The sequence below is a fragment of the Schistocerca americana genome, chromosome 3 (genome assembly GCF_021461395.2).
Source record: "Schistocerca americana isolate TAMUIC-IGC-003095 chromosome 3, iqSchAmer2.1, whole genome shotgun sequence".
NCBI lineage: Eukaryota > Metazoa > Arthropoda > Insecta > Orthoptera > Acrididae > Schistocerca > Schistocerca americana.
Window position 1 is genome coordinate 827304121 of NC_060121.1, and position 14928 is coordinate 827319048.

The 14928-nt window shown below is 43.0% G+C and overlaps 1 long non-coding RNA gene across 1 annotated transcript in view; it reads left to right on the forward strand.

Annotated features, from left to right (window-relative positions):
* LOC124607344 overlaps nt 1-14928 on the forward strand; it is a 977175-nt gene that overhangs the window by 752115 nt on the left and 210132 nt on the right. Inside the window, exon 3 of the long non-coding RNA XR_006978811.1 lies at nt 14014-14063. This is a non-coding gene — a long non-coding RNA (uncharacterized LOC124607344). The remainder of the gene's footprint in view (nt 1-14013; nt 14064-14928) is intronic.

The following is a 14928-nucleotide window of genomic DNA, read 5'->3' on the forward strand; positions in this document are numbered from 1 at the left end:
TATGTTACTGACGAAATGCTATTTTCCCTCACGAGGCAGACGTTTTGCTGATGAGCGGAATTGTTGCTCACGTTACTGTGTACAGGACTCTGCTGACAGAGTCTGGGCAACTCGCATGCGTTATTTCATTCGTTTCACATGACGTCACGTTCAAGATCGTTTAAGCGCAGACTGGCTCAGGTAGTAACCTTCTGTACTGCCTTTGAAGTAGTGTAGTCTCTAACCTAGAGCCGTACCTGCATTTGACACCTAAACATCATAATGTCTCCGATTATCTGTAACACGCTTCAGCGGTTGATCTCTTATTTGCGACAATTCCTCTTCTGAATCCTCATTTTAAACGTGTTTATATCTTGTTGTGAAAAAGTCCCAGTGGCTCAGAAAATCTGGAAGCGGAAACAGTGACTGGAGTTCTCCAGCGTACTTTCTCGTGCAAGATATGGTGGGGAGAGTGACGTGGTGGCTCGGTTTGTACGTGTCCTTCTTTCCTGTTATAACTCTCGCAAACCCTGTTTTTTCATCTTTGTTTTAAGCCTTAAGCCGGAAATAAATGCTACCCGTTCTTCCTAGCATGTTAGGAGGAAATAAACTGAAAAGCCCTCTTGTATATTTCACACTCCTCTCTCGGCATATTGCTAAGCTTGAAATGCAGAGCACTGCCGCGGGCAAGCAACATTTTGCAAATTTAATCCTAATACCTAGAATGGAAAGGGGCAACGTTGCTGCACCGCTTTTCCGTACGGATTTGTTATTTCCACGAACATTTTGTTACCCATAAGACAGATCACAGTAGCTTCATTTTTGGAGTTTTAATACGTAGTGTTAAAATAGCTCTTTCTCAACTGACAAACTCTCATTTTGCTCAAGTGAAACGTTGATATTTCAAAAGCACTTACCAATAAATGAATAAATATATTATGTCAAACTGCCTGTATAAAAATGTGATCGGGAAGTGGTTAAAAAGTTTTATCAGCAACGGCTTTTTTAAAATAATCTGAGTCTTCAAACTGTCACAATTGAATAACCAGTTTGTTTCTTCCACTCAGAGGAGAAAATAGCGCATTTACAGATCAGTGTAATAAGCATTCTCAAGAACAGCGTAAAAACTACATCAAATTTAGAACTCACCTTCTGCAGCAATAAAACAAAAGAATTTCTCCTTCCATATTGTAAAGTCTAGTAAGGATAAACATGTGTCCTGTAGGTAAATCTTAAAAAGCACATTCTTTACGTCAGTGACATCATACAATCCACTCGTTTTGCTTTTGGTGCCTTTAAGAGTCTTAAATTCGCTACAAACGATACATTTTTTGTGAGGAAACAAAAGACAAAACAAAATTAACCACGTATGCAGCGAGGATAAAATACGTTTCAAAGTTTGCAAGCAAGTACGCCGATATTTTTCTTTTCTTTTTCTTTCCTTTTCCGTAATAAAATTTATTCTGTTCGGAATGACAATCTAAAAATTTCCCAATATCTTTCAATCTCTTGCGAAGGAGAGGAAAGTACTACAGAATGTGTAATTGGATACGACAAGCGGAAAAATAGACTACGATCTGTAAACCTGCCCTCTACCAATTGTTCACGGACTCAGCGGATCGTAAAATGTATCGGCAATAGATTGAAATGAAAAATTCTTCTTTTTCACGAAAACTTTTGGGTTGCCGGCCTGATAGGTATAAATAAAAGATCCTTGCTACCTATTTTTTTTAGCAACCGACCTGGTACGAAACGGATACTTAGAGAAACTGAATTATACTGATCTAAAGCGATTCACAGGAGTTATTTTCGAGTGGGCCCCGACTAGAATGTCGAAGATCATCGCTATCGGTGATCACAGCATGTGGCCTCCACTTGTTAGTGGGGAGAGCTGTTGTCACCGCTGTGAATCAATTTGATGCCTTCAGCAAGTCACGTATATTTGCTGGTAGTTTCAGATCTTGTATCAGGAGAAGTATCCATTTGTTCTGTCTGTCCACTAGACTTAAACTGCGATCTATAACTCACACTCACGCTTCTTTTCTTTCAGTCCTCCTATCCTATTTTATGCATTTATTTTAATAAAAATCATTTAATTGTACTAACTGATTACTAGTTCGTACCTTCGGATTTGGTTAACCATCTTACGCAAGCGAATGATGCGCTAACTACAGCTGAAGTTCCGCGTTCTGGTCCTAGACGGGCCAGTAGGATCCGACTGACCACCGTGTCACCTTCTGCCAGTGTCGTCATAGGACGCTGCTGAACGGAGGGGCATGTAGTCAGCACACAGCTCTCCCCTTCGTTGTCTGTTTTTTTTTATCTTGGAACTACAACCTACTTTTTTCCAAAATATCTGTGTGGCATTTAACATTTTCACATAATATCACGTACAGAACAACCTCATTTTATAAATACACCACAACACGTTCCTGTTTCAATACATTCCAGTTTCAGCCTTCAATACTGAAATCTGTAGGAAACTGTCAACTGAGTTACTGCTAAGATGACACTCCTTTAAGATTCACGTTACAGCTTTTTTTTTCCTTGCTGCATTACGGTATTACGTCAAAATAATGTCATGCATTTTGCGCGTTGGAATTGTTAGAAAATTCGCTTACGTAATCGTGTATTTTGGATGACGAGTTACTTTATCGTGTTCGTAAGCAATCTAAACACTTTACGTTGTAAGTTAAAGTCATAAAATTGTGGGCGCCATGATCCACGTTGTTGCTTAGCAGTTTGCTTTGGGGGAAAGATTTCCATTCTGATACCATGGCGCTGGGGTCTTTATATTGCGTATGCTCGTCCTGCTTATCAGTCGAGTCATTTCCATCGTTGTGTGCCATATCGCGACAAATTTTGGGCACTCAAAACGATACTGGTTTGTTCCTTCGAGTTACAAGTTCCACATGTGGCCGACGATTTTCACCGGATGGAACAAAGTTTGAAGTTGGTTGCTCTGATCCGTCGAGTAGCTTCTCAACTGGTATCATGAGGCTGACTGCAGCCTTTACCAGTTCTTCCACCAAGGAAAATTTCCTGGCAGTACCGAGAACCGAACCCGCGCCTCCTCGCATGGCAATCATCCGCACTGACAATTCAAGTACGGAGCGGACAACTGCAGGTAACGTTCCGTTAATTCACCTTCACCCTCTGATCCTTTCCTTGGTTCAGAGTTTTTAGGTGGTCCTCAATACCACAGATATCGACGACTACGGGGTTCATTTAAGTGATTCTGCAAAGCGAGAATGTGAATTTGCAGCGATTACCTTTTGTTCATATAAAATTATTCCTACTTTGTGAATGAATCTCTTAGGGGCACATCTTTCGTTTAGCCCAATATTCTATCGAGTGCTCCGTTCATGTCCTCACTGGACTCATATGCGGGAGGATGACGGTTCAAACCGCGTCCAGCCATCCACAGTTAGGTTTCCCGCGATTTCTGTAAATCGCTCCATGAAAACTACGGGATGGGTCCTCTCAAAGTGAACGGCCGATTTGCTTCCCCATCCTTCACACAATCCGAGCCTGTGATTCGTCTGTAATGAGCTCCATGTCGATGGGACGTTGAACTCGGTCTTCCTTCCTTCGGTTCACATCTGTTGTCCAGTACATCTTCTTCATCGAAATCCTATGTCTATATGACATTCCTGAGTGTCATCTCAGTCTTGTAAATAAGGTGATACTAACTCTTTCCGTTCTTTTTATATTAGTAACAGCTTTTTCAAGAATGTGCGAATGTGATGATTCATCCTGTTTGGATCCATGTGGACCTCATCCTGGAGTTTAATTGTGAGAACAAAAGCTGAATGCTATCTATTTGTTCGCCTACTCGTGCCTGAGGTCAGGTACAGAAACTCATCTTAATATCTGAGCTGCTCTTCAGTCTGCCATCTGACTTCTTGCAGGCTTGGATGCTAACCTTTTTAAAGGAACACTCACAACAGACTATCTCTACTTCACACAAATGGATTCCTTGTATTAGGCCAGGGTAGTACACACTTCACCCTGCTATCAAGAACAGAAACATTTATTTTATAGACGGTTTATTATTGGAATTAGTTGCCTCTGAAAGTATTGCTTCACAAATGATACCACCACTTCGACGTAGTCAGTGCCCGATACAATAGTACAAATGGCCAACAAGGAAAACTATCAAATCAGAACACGCCTTCCCTACAAATTCAGCATAATGTTATAGAACCCATGGAACCTTTGCAGACAACGAGTGCTCTGAAAAATACTTTCTGTGTCACGTTAGTATTGAAATATAATAATTTGAATAACACAGCTACTACTGAAGAGTTCGCTGTGTAACTGTACCGCGTGAGAATAATTTTAACTAGTCACAAGACGCACAGTACCACTAGCATTTGGACATCTGCGATAGAGACACTGACGTTAAGGAACGATAAGATGTAAGCCAAAGCGCACGGCGTAGGTATTTACTAGGTCGGGAGGGATACGAAACCTTCAGTGCGCTGAACCAGATGACTCGCTGTTTCAAAATACACTTTCAGCAAAACTATACTCTTGAACTCAAACTGAAAGCTAACGGCTATTCATCATTTGAACTTCAGCGGTTGCAGAGCGCATACCCCGAAACAGCTGATGTGATAGTCCTGGCAGCCGCCTGACTGATCTCCATGACGTCTTCAGACCTCGTCCGTAGCCAAGCACTGAGCCGCAGCTCCGAAGCTGTCGTCACCCTCTCCCTGTCACCTGGAGCCATTCCCCACTCTGCGTATTTACGAGGGTCACTCCAAAAGAGATGCACACTATTTTTTTTAAATCCATCTTTTATTCTACATGTTTGAAAGTTTTACAATGTGTAGATACATCCATTAGGAACAATATTTTCATTTCTCCACATAATTTTCATCCCTCTCAACTGCGTTACGCCACCTTGGAACCAGCGCCTCGATACCCGTACGGTAAAATTCTGGACCAACCTGTTGGAGCCACTGTTTGGCAGCGTGCACAATGGTGTCATCGTCTTCAAACCTTGTTCCACGAAGAGAGTCTTTCAGTTTCCCTAAGAGATGATAGTCACATGGAGCCAGGTCAGGACTGTAAGGCGGGTGTTTCAGTGTTGTCCATCCGAGTTTTGTGATCGCTTCCACGATTTTTTGACTGACATGTGGCCGTGCATTGCCGTGCAACAGCAAAACATGCTGCTTTTGCCGATGTGGCCAAACACGACTCAGTCGAGCTTGAAGTTTCTTCAGTGTCGTCACATATGATTCAGAATTTATGGTGTTGTACTTGCGAAAAACACCGTAGCCACAGCTTATCCGGCAGAAAGTGATGTTTTGAATTTTTTTTTCTTCGGTGAATTTGCATGATGCCACTTCATTGATTGCCTCTTCATCCCTGGTGAAAAATGATGGAGCCATGTTTCATCACCCGTCTCACTTCTTCCAAGAAATTCATCTCCACCATTGTCATACTGCTCCAAAGTTCGCTGCATACCGTTTTTTTTGTTTCTTTGTGTGCCACTGTCAACATCCTGGGAACCCACCCGGCACAAACCTTTTTTAACGCCAAACGTTCAGTATTCTGCAAACACTTCCTTGCCCTATCCCAAAGTAGCGTGCCAATTCGTTCACTGTGATGCGTCTGTCAGCAGTCACCAATTCGCTAACTCTCTGCACATTGTCTGGAGTGTGCGCAGTGCGAGGCCAGCCGCTGCGAGGACAATCCTCAATATTGCCGTGCGCGCTTTCATCACGTTACCTGCTTGCCGAGCGACTAACTGTAATGCGATCGACAGGAGCATCTCCATACACCTTTTTCAACCTCTTGTGGATATTTCCCACTGTCCCGTTTTCACAGCACAGGAATTCTATGACAGCACGTTGCTTCTGACGAACGTCAAATGTAGCAGCCATCTTGTAGACATGCTGTGACCGCGCCACTCACGGGAACAGGTTGAACTAAGTTTGAAAACAAGAGGGACGGATGTATCTACACACTGTAAAACTTTCACACATGCAGAATGAGAACCGTATTTTTACAAAAATAGTGTACATTTCTTTTGAAGCGACCCTCGTAGCTCCCTGCTTCAAGGCTGACCCTGCTTGCGTCATACTCTGAACTCCATCGCACTCCTTAAGACGAATTCAAAAATAGCATCCTGCAGGATACTTTTGAGTTACGGCGGCTTCTGCATTTGCTTGAAATTAATTCCCAGACCGATTTTGTCATAACAACTAGAAATAGTTAAATAAATCGTTTCAGAAAAAAATGTTCTTTCCCATATACAAGGTGAACATCAACAAACCCGACAAACTGAAGGAATGAGTTCCTGACTGGAAATCGAGGAAGAAAGGTCCTATGAAGACGTGTCCGGAAAATCATAGTTGTCACGGTAGATGTCGCTAAGGAATGAAAATTACTCTGATGACGTTCCATGTGTTCCTTGTGTGTTGCAGGCTGTGTGATTGACGCAGCGTACTATAAGGAAAAATATGGTCCAGTATTCATGTCGGGGGTAAGCAGAGATGGTTTTGTGTACGGCCAAGCAGATGGAGCACGGCAAAACTAAAACAAGTACACTCTCAGACACCAACCACATCACACAAAGTTTCAAGCCCTTTTTGGACGTTTGTGTGATTATGGATCCTTCTAGACAGACGATGGCACAGGTAAGCAGTGGACTGTTCGTACACCAGCTTTAGAGGAACGGATTGTGTCTCTCTACCGTTTTCATATGCTTGGTCGAACACAAATACCATCTCGGCTTGTTCCCCACAAGAATAACGGACCATTCTGCTACTTACTGTACGCTACGTCAGTCACACTGCCTGCATCAGGCAAGGAGCACACGACACCTGATCAGAGGAACTTTCATTCGTCAGCGCCATCTACCGTAGCAACGATGCATTTCCGGTTACATGTCCATAGGACCTATTCTCCTCCATTTCTAGTCAGAAATCCGTCCTTTCAGCTTGTCGGTTTTATCAATGTTCACTCTGTATAAGTACAGGAATCGTTACGTACAGTACTTTATGGTGATCATTTTTCGGATACTGAACTGAGAGCAGACGCTCAGATTGTGAGAAAGGCCCACTCGCGAAAATAATCAAGTTGCCACGCCCATTCTTTTTAATACCTGAATTGGGTTTCTCGTATAAGCGTTGGAATTGTTATTAACAGACATTGCGTCTTGGCTTTCTAGATTATGGTATATTTGTATTCCACTAATAATACTAACAGAGAAACCCAAAGTTGTCAAGGTATTTATTCGAATCTTCAATGAGTCTCCTCCCCCCATTCTAATCTCGGCCCATCTTCTCGACCTCGTTTTCATCTCCCCCTCCCGCTGTCTCACTTCTCCTTCTGCATTTCCGTACCAATCCTCCCAGTGTCTGTCCACTTCCACACCCTCTGTCATTCTCCTCCACCTGCTACTATCATCATCGTCCATCTCCCCCTGCCCCTCTCCCTCTCAATCTCCGCCTCCCCCTCTCTCTGTTGGGCTCCTCCTCCTAGACTCTGTCCATCGCCTCGCCCCTCCTCTCCTGCTCACTCTATGTCATTCGCACCCTCCCCCCCCCCCTCTCCTTTCTCAGTCCTACTTCTCCTCGTACATCTACATCCATACTCAGCAAGCCACCTGACGGTGTGTGGCGGAGGGTACCTTGAGTACCTCTATCGGTTCTCCCTTCTGTTCCAGTCTCGTGTTGTTCGTGGAAAGAAAGATTGTCGGTATGCCTCTGTGTGGGCTCTAATCTCTCTGATTTTATCCTCATGGTCTCTTCGCGAGATATACGTAGGAAGGAGCAATATACTACTTGACTCCTCGGTGAAGGTAAGTTCTCGAAACTTTAACAAAAGCCCGTACCGAGCTACAGAGCGTCTCTCCTGCAGTGTCTTCCACTGGAGTTTATCTATCATGTCCGTAACGCTTTCGCGATTACTAAATGATCCTGTAACGAAGCGCACTGCTTTCCGTTGGATCTTCTCTATCTCTTCTATCAACCCTATCTGGTATGGATCCCACACCGGTAAGCAGTATTCAAGCAGTGGGCAAACAAGTGTACTGTAACCTACTTCCGTTGTTTTCGGAATGCATTTCCTCACGATTCTTCCAATGAATCTCAATCTGCCACCTGCTTTACCGACGATTACTTTTATACTGTCATTCCATTTTAAATCACTCCTAATGTCTACTCTCAGATAATTTATGGAATTAACTGCTTCCAGTTGCTGACCTGCTATATTGTAGCTAAATGATAAAGGATCTTTCTTTCTATGTATTCGTAGCACATTACATTTCTCTACATTGAGATTCAATTGCCATTCCCTGCACCATGCGTCAATTCGTTGCAGATCCTCCTGCTTTTCAGTAGAATTTTCAATTGTTACAACCTCTCGATATACTACAGCATCATCCACAAAAAGCCTCAGTGAATTTCCGAGGTTATCCACAAGGTCATTTATACAAGTGATAAGTCAGGTACCTAACAAATTTTCGTGAAATTTCTTTTTCCGTAGTTATGTAGGTGTTTCTTAACCCCATAATGCTTCTTTATGCTTCTTTCCAGATGCTGAGTAACCAGTAAACTTCCCTGTACAAAACAGTTTCGAACTTCTCATTGCTTTACAAGTGAGTGGTAGGACGTCAAACGGGACGACATGGGGCAGGAGAGACACCACTGGAATTTTTAATTTTCACTGTCTATACTTTTAAAAATAAATTCATAAAATTTTGTCAGAATGACCAGAAAAGGTTCAGGATTTACATTTATAGTGGTGGAAGTTAAAAAATATAAGAAAATGATTTATTTTTTTACGTTTGTATTTCACCTTGTTTTTCACTTACCATTGGCTGCATTTGTTGCTATAGGTACACTTTTCTTCATAAGTAAGCGGATTCTTCGATGAATTTTGCACAGCATACAAACCATACGTACAGGTGTATGAAATTCTAGAATTTTTCAAATATATTAAAAACTGTGGTAAAAATTGAGATAATTAACTATAAAATTTGAGTTTGAAGTTTAAAATGTAACAGCATATTCATTTGTTCATAAATTAAATACTTTCTAGAGTTTCATACACCTGTAAGTATGGTTTGTATGCTGTACAAAATTCATCGAATAATCTCTCTTATTTATGAAGGAACGTGTACTTATAGCGACAAACGCAGCCAATAGAAGTGAAAAAATGATGAACTTTCACATGTAAAAGAAAATTATTTTGTTATTTTTTTGAACTTCCACTACTATGATTGTGAATCCTTCATCCCTCCTGGTCATGCTGACAAAGTGTTACGAATTTATTTGTAAAAGTGTAGACAGTGGAAATTAAAATGTCCTGTGGTGTCTCTCCTGCTCCAAGACGACCCATTTGACGTCCTACCCCCTTAAATATTTGTCGTAGAGCACGTGAACGAGAAAAGTTTAGAAATGTATGAATTTATGTTCAGTGTTGTTTGCATGTCGGTAAGAGCTCCTATTATCAAATACTGTAAGAGTATAAACAGGGTAATTTGTTTTCAGTTTTATGAAATCCTAGTTTTTCCATGCGTATCAGTGTTTATTGAATCGTATCTCCTGAACTATGTCTCCTGCAGTGATATAATTTTGCAGGTACATACAGTACTATAGTTCGATAATGCCAGCAAAATTTGTTGTGAATGGAGTTAGCAGTAAAGAAGTAATAAATGATTTTGTCAGGGCCTATGCGGCAGCTTTTCAGCCATCTCTGTGTTCATGACCTCAGATTTCCTGAACTACGAGTATGTGTCATTCAATGATACAACATTGCAGGTATATTCAGAGGTGTACAGTGTACACTGATCAGCCAGAACACTATGACTAAGTACCTAATAGCCGGTTTACACACCTCTGGCGCGAATAAAAACGGCAGCGCGTCGTGGCATGGAAGCAACGAGACCCTGGTAGGTCGCTGGAGGGATTTTTCACCACATCTGCTCACACGTCACCTAACTCTTAAATTTTTGGGAGGGGGGGGGGGGGGCGATGAGCTCTGACGCCCCGTTCAGTCACATCTCAGATGTGTTCTATCGGATTCAGATCTGGGGAGGTGGGGAACAAGCAAATCGACTGGAGCTCGCGACTATATTTCTCGAACCACTCCCTCAAACTCCTAGCATTGTGCATTATCTTGTTGAAAAATGCCACTGCCGTCGGGAAAAGTGATCATCATGATGAGGTGTGCGAGGTGTGCAACCAGTGTACGATGCTTCAAATGGTTCAAATGGCTCTGAGCATTATGGGACTTAACATCTGAGGTCATCAGTCCCCTAGAACTTAGAACTACTTAAACCTAACTAACCTGAGGACATCACACGCGTCCATGCCCGAGGCAGGATTCGAAACTGCGACCGTAGTGGTCGCGCAGTTCCAGACTGAAGTGCCTAGAGCCGCTCGGCCATAACGGCTGGCAGTGTAGGATACTCCTTGGCCATCATGGTGTCTTACACGAGATCCGCTGTACCCATAAATGCTCACTCGAATATTCCCCAGAGCATAATGGAGTCACCTCCAGCTTGTTTGCTAGGTGCAGTACAGGTATAAAGTAGTTGTCCCCTTGGAAGACGACGAATTCACACCCTCCCATCTGCTTGATGAAGAAAGTGTCGGGATTCATTAGTCCATGCAACTCTCTGCCACTACGCCAACGTCCAGTGTCGATGGTCATGTACCCTTTTCCGACATAGATACCGAAGTCGTGATGTTATTGGCACATGCATTGGTCGTCGGCTGCGGAGGCCCATCGTTAGGAGTGTTCGGTGCACTGTGGGTTCAAAAATACTTTGCCCAGCATTACAGTCTGATGTTAGTTATGCCACAATTCGTCGCCTGTCCTGCTTTACAAATATGCCCAAGCCCTCGACTTCTGGCCGTAATTTCACCTTGGTTTCGCCACGCGTTGAAGACAGAGGTTTCACCTTGGTTTCGCCACGTGTTGAAGACACTCGCCACAGTACTCCTCGAACGCCCTAGAACGCCCGAAAAATGGTGCAGTTTCTGAAATGCTCGTGCCGAGCCTCCGGGCCATCACAATCTGTCCTCTGTCAATCTCAGGCAGTTCGCGTGCCTTCTCGATTCTGCACACAGACAGCCCTCACTGTTACTACATGCACGGTGCGGGTGTCTGACTAGGTGACGCTGCTGTCACCTGGGCGGGCTTACGTCGATAATAGGTTGGTGGTCATAACTTTCTGGCTGATAAGTGTATGCTGATACTGATTACGAAAGATGTTGCGAATCGAATTAATGGTAACGAAGCAGTAAATTAAAACGTCATGCCCGATGCGGCAGTTTTTCTTGTATCTTAGTTGTTTATGATACTGTATCCCCTGGATTAGTTCCCGTGTAATGATTTAATTTTGCAGGCACATTTAGTGGTGTATGTGGATGCCGTCTGAAAAATATGTTGCAAATAGAGTTAAAGTAAGGAAGAAGTAGATTAGGACGTCATGCCAGATGTGACACTTTTACTGCATGAACACCGAATATGTAATAGACAATAAACGTTTTCCCTTTCGTAATTTTGTGAGGTGTCTCTACCACAAAAAGTGTAGTAAGGGTTTCAAACTGAATGTAGTGTGGGTTTTGCGAGCATTGCGTTATACTTCTTTTTCACCCTACCCGTTTTCATAGAATGGTGGCTGGTGGTTCTTAACCCCACAGTGCGTCTTCCCAGATAGCAAGTGAAAAATATATTGGAAAATAGGAATGTTGTGGCTGAAGACTAAATGTTCTAATGAAATGGGGGCGTTCATTAGACAATGCAGCACATTCATTTCCGAAATCAGTTTGGGTTTATTCAGGATTCCAATACACCATTTTATTCCCCACTGTTTTGGGTACAAAACCATATTTTTCAATATAATGTCAGTTCATTGCGACAGCCCTACGCCACCTTTCTGGAAGGACCTGTATGCCCTCATGGAAGCGCGCCTGGTTAGCCGAGTGGTCTAAGGCACGGCTTTCCGGAGCGGGAAGGAGCGCCTGGTCCGCGGCACGAATCCGCCCGGCGGACTTGTGTCGAGGTCCGGTGAGCCGCCCAGTCTGTGGATAGTTTTTAGTCGGTTTTCCATCTGCCTCGGCGAATGCGGGTTGGTTCCCCTTATTCCGCCTCAGCTGCACTATGTCGGTGATTGCTGCGCAAACAAGTTCTACACGTACGAGTTCATCACCATTACTCTACCACAGAAACATAGGGGTTACACTCGTCTGGTGTGAGACATTCCCTGGGGGGAGGGGGGTCCAGTGGGGGCCGAACCGCACAATAACCCTGGGTTCGGTGTGGGGCAGCGGATGGGTGGACTGCGGCAGTCGTCGTGGGGTTGTGGACCGCTGCGGCTGCGGCGGGGACTGAGCCTCCCCGTCGTTTCTAGGTCCCAGGTTAACATACAGGGTGATCAAAACGTCAGTATAAATTTGAAAACTGAATAAATCACGGAATAATGTAGATGGAGAGGTACAAATTAAAACACATGCTTGAAATGACATGGGGTTTTATTAGAACCAAAAAAATACGAAGTTCAAAAAATGTCCGACAGATGACGCTTCATCTGATGAGAATAGCAATAATTAACATAACAAAGTAAGACAAAACAAAGATGATGTTCTTTACAGGAAATGCTCAATATGTCCACCATCATTCCTCAACAATAGCTGTAGTCGAGGAATAATGTTGTGAACAGCACTGTAAACCATGTCCGGAGTTATGGTTAGGCATTGGCGTCGGATGTTGTCTATCAGCATCCCTAGAGATGTCGGTCGATCACGATACACTTGCGACTTCAGGTAACCCCAAAGCCAATAATCGCACGGACTGAGGTCTGGGGATCTGGGAGTCCAAGCATGACGAAAATGGCGGCTGAGCACACGATCATCACCAATAAACGCGAGCAAGAGATCTTTCACGCGTCTAGCAATACTTTTATTTTGTTCTATTAAAACCCCATGTCATTGTCAATGTGTGTCAATTTTTACCTCTCTATCTACATTATTGCGTGGTTTATTAAGTTTTCTAATCTATACTGACTTTTTGATCACCCTGTACATACATGCATACATGCCCTCGTGGTACCACTCTACCGGAGCCGACGTCTTGTTGTGTCAATAACCTCTCCATCATCCACGTAACGCTTCCCGCGGAGAGCATCCTTCATTGGGCCAAAAGAGCGAAATCGGAAGGTGCTAGATCCCGACTGTAGGGCATAAGAGAAAGAACAATATAGTCCAGTTCAGCAGAGAGATGTTTGATTGTGATCGGTACATCACCTCTAATAAGAGTGTCGGCCTTTCCAACACTGCAGGAGTCACAGCCGTGTGCGGCCGGTCGGCAAGAGGGAGATCAGATAGGTTTGCGCCATCTAGTTGCGATAATGAGACGCCTCGAACAAAGACTCACAGCGCGTTTGATCACTGCCAGGTCTCTGTAAATATTTTGCGAGTGCCTATGAATATCTGCGATGGTCTGGTTTCCCGCCAAAAGAAACTCAATGACAGCTCTCTGCTTGGAACGGACATCCTTCACAGACACCATTTCGAAGGCTATAGCGCCGCCACATATCGGAACTTTGTGAAACTATAGAGGCTGAAGCGGGATTATTCTGAAATATCCCACAACAAATTCCACATTTTTGCAACCGAAACTGGTCAAGAAAAAGATGTGTCGCAGTACTTATTGAGTGGCCCTCGTACATCACTAACCACAGGAACAGTCATTTTAGGAATATGCCTGTCAATTTTTGCACTGCGTTTTGGATGACGTATTCCTATCACATTACCCTTTATCTTTGGTTATGGGTACCATAGGTCTGTCATGGGATATAACTGCATGGCCGAAAATACTTTTAAAAATTTTTTTAAATGCTTACAATTTAACTAAAGAATTGCAAAGCGACCATCCCAAGGCGAGTAAATTCCATTTAATTTCAAACTGTCTGTGTTTTTATGTTTTGCTTCATATTCGCTCTTCAGTAGCGACAATGCTGGTTTACTGGACGAAGTTATTCTCTAATGACTCATTCTTCTGTCGCAGGTCGCAGAGTGAACACCTGATGCCGCTGCTGTGAGCTGTGCGGAACGCGGGTGAGTACTGCACAGTGAAACAACAGTGCTACGTTTTCCATGGCTTCCGTGTACTTCGCAATCGTTCTGCGCTAGTTGGAACAGTAGTTCACGTACAACAACCATAAAGACCTCATCATCAATGATTGTCTTCACGTATGAACATTTGTGTTATACCACTGGACAACTTCATTTTCCGTAATATGTATCCTCTTTTACGGTACAGGATCTATCCGTGATGATCGCACAGAATTACAAGGATGATGAAAAAGGAAAATGTACTAATCTGAGGGAAGAGACCTTGGCCTAGAAATTACTGAATGTGGTAACAAAGCTTTTGATAAAAAAAAGGAAAAGTGCTAATTTGAGGCAAGAAGCTTTTGTCTGAAATTACCGTACATGTTAACAAAGCTGTCGACAGATTAGGGAAATAATTACCTGCGAAAAATTCGCACTCCTCTTAATCCGAACTTTACACTTATTTTTATTTAGACACAATCACATAATACGAGACAAATTACACCCGGCGTCAACACTACAATTTCACTCTTACAGCACACAAGAAAAAATGTTTCGTCTATGTTCTGGCATATTTAGCAATTACTCATAAATACAAGTCGTTCTTTTTAAACTCACTGTTATCTTGTTCAGAAAAGCCATAACCTCTCAGTTACGGGTTTCTAGGCACGGTTTTTGAGAAAAAGACTTTCAGAGGTTATTTAGAGAGTTACTTTTGAATGCATTACGGGAACAGCAGTGATCAGTGTCTTATAAATAATTACTATTAGAAACAGTCTTGATCAAGATTTATTTAACAAGGTGACCGGTTTCGACCACTACTGCGGTCATCTTCAGACCTATAAGTTGTATACAAAGCTCTAATTAA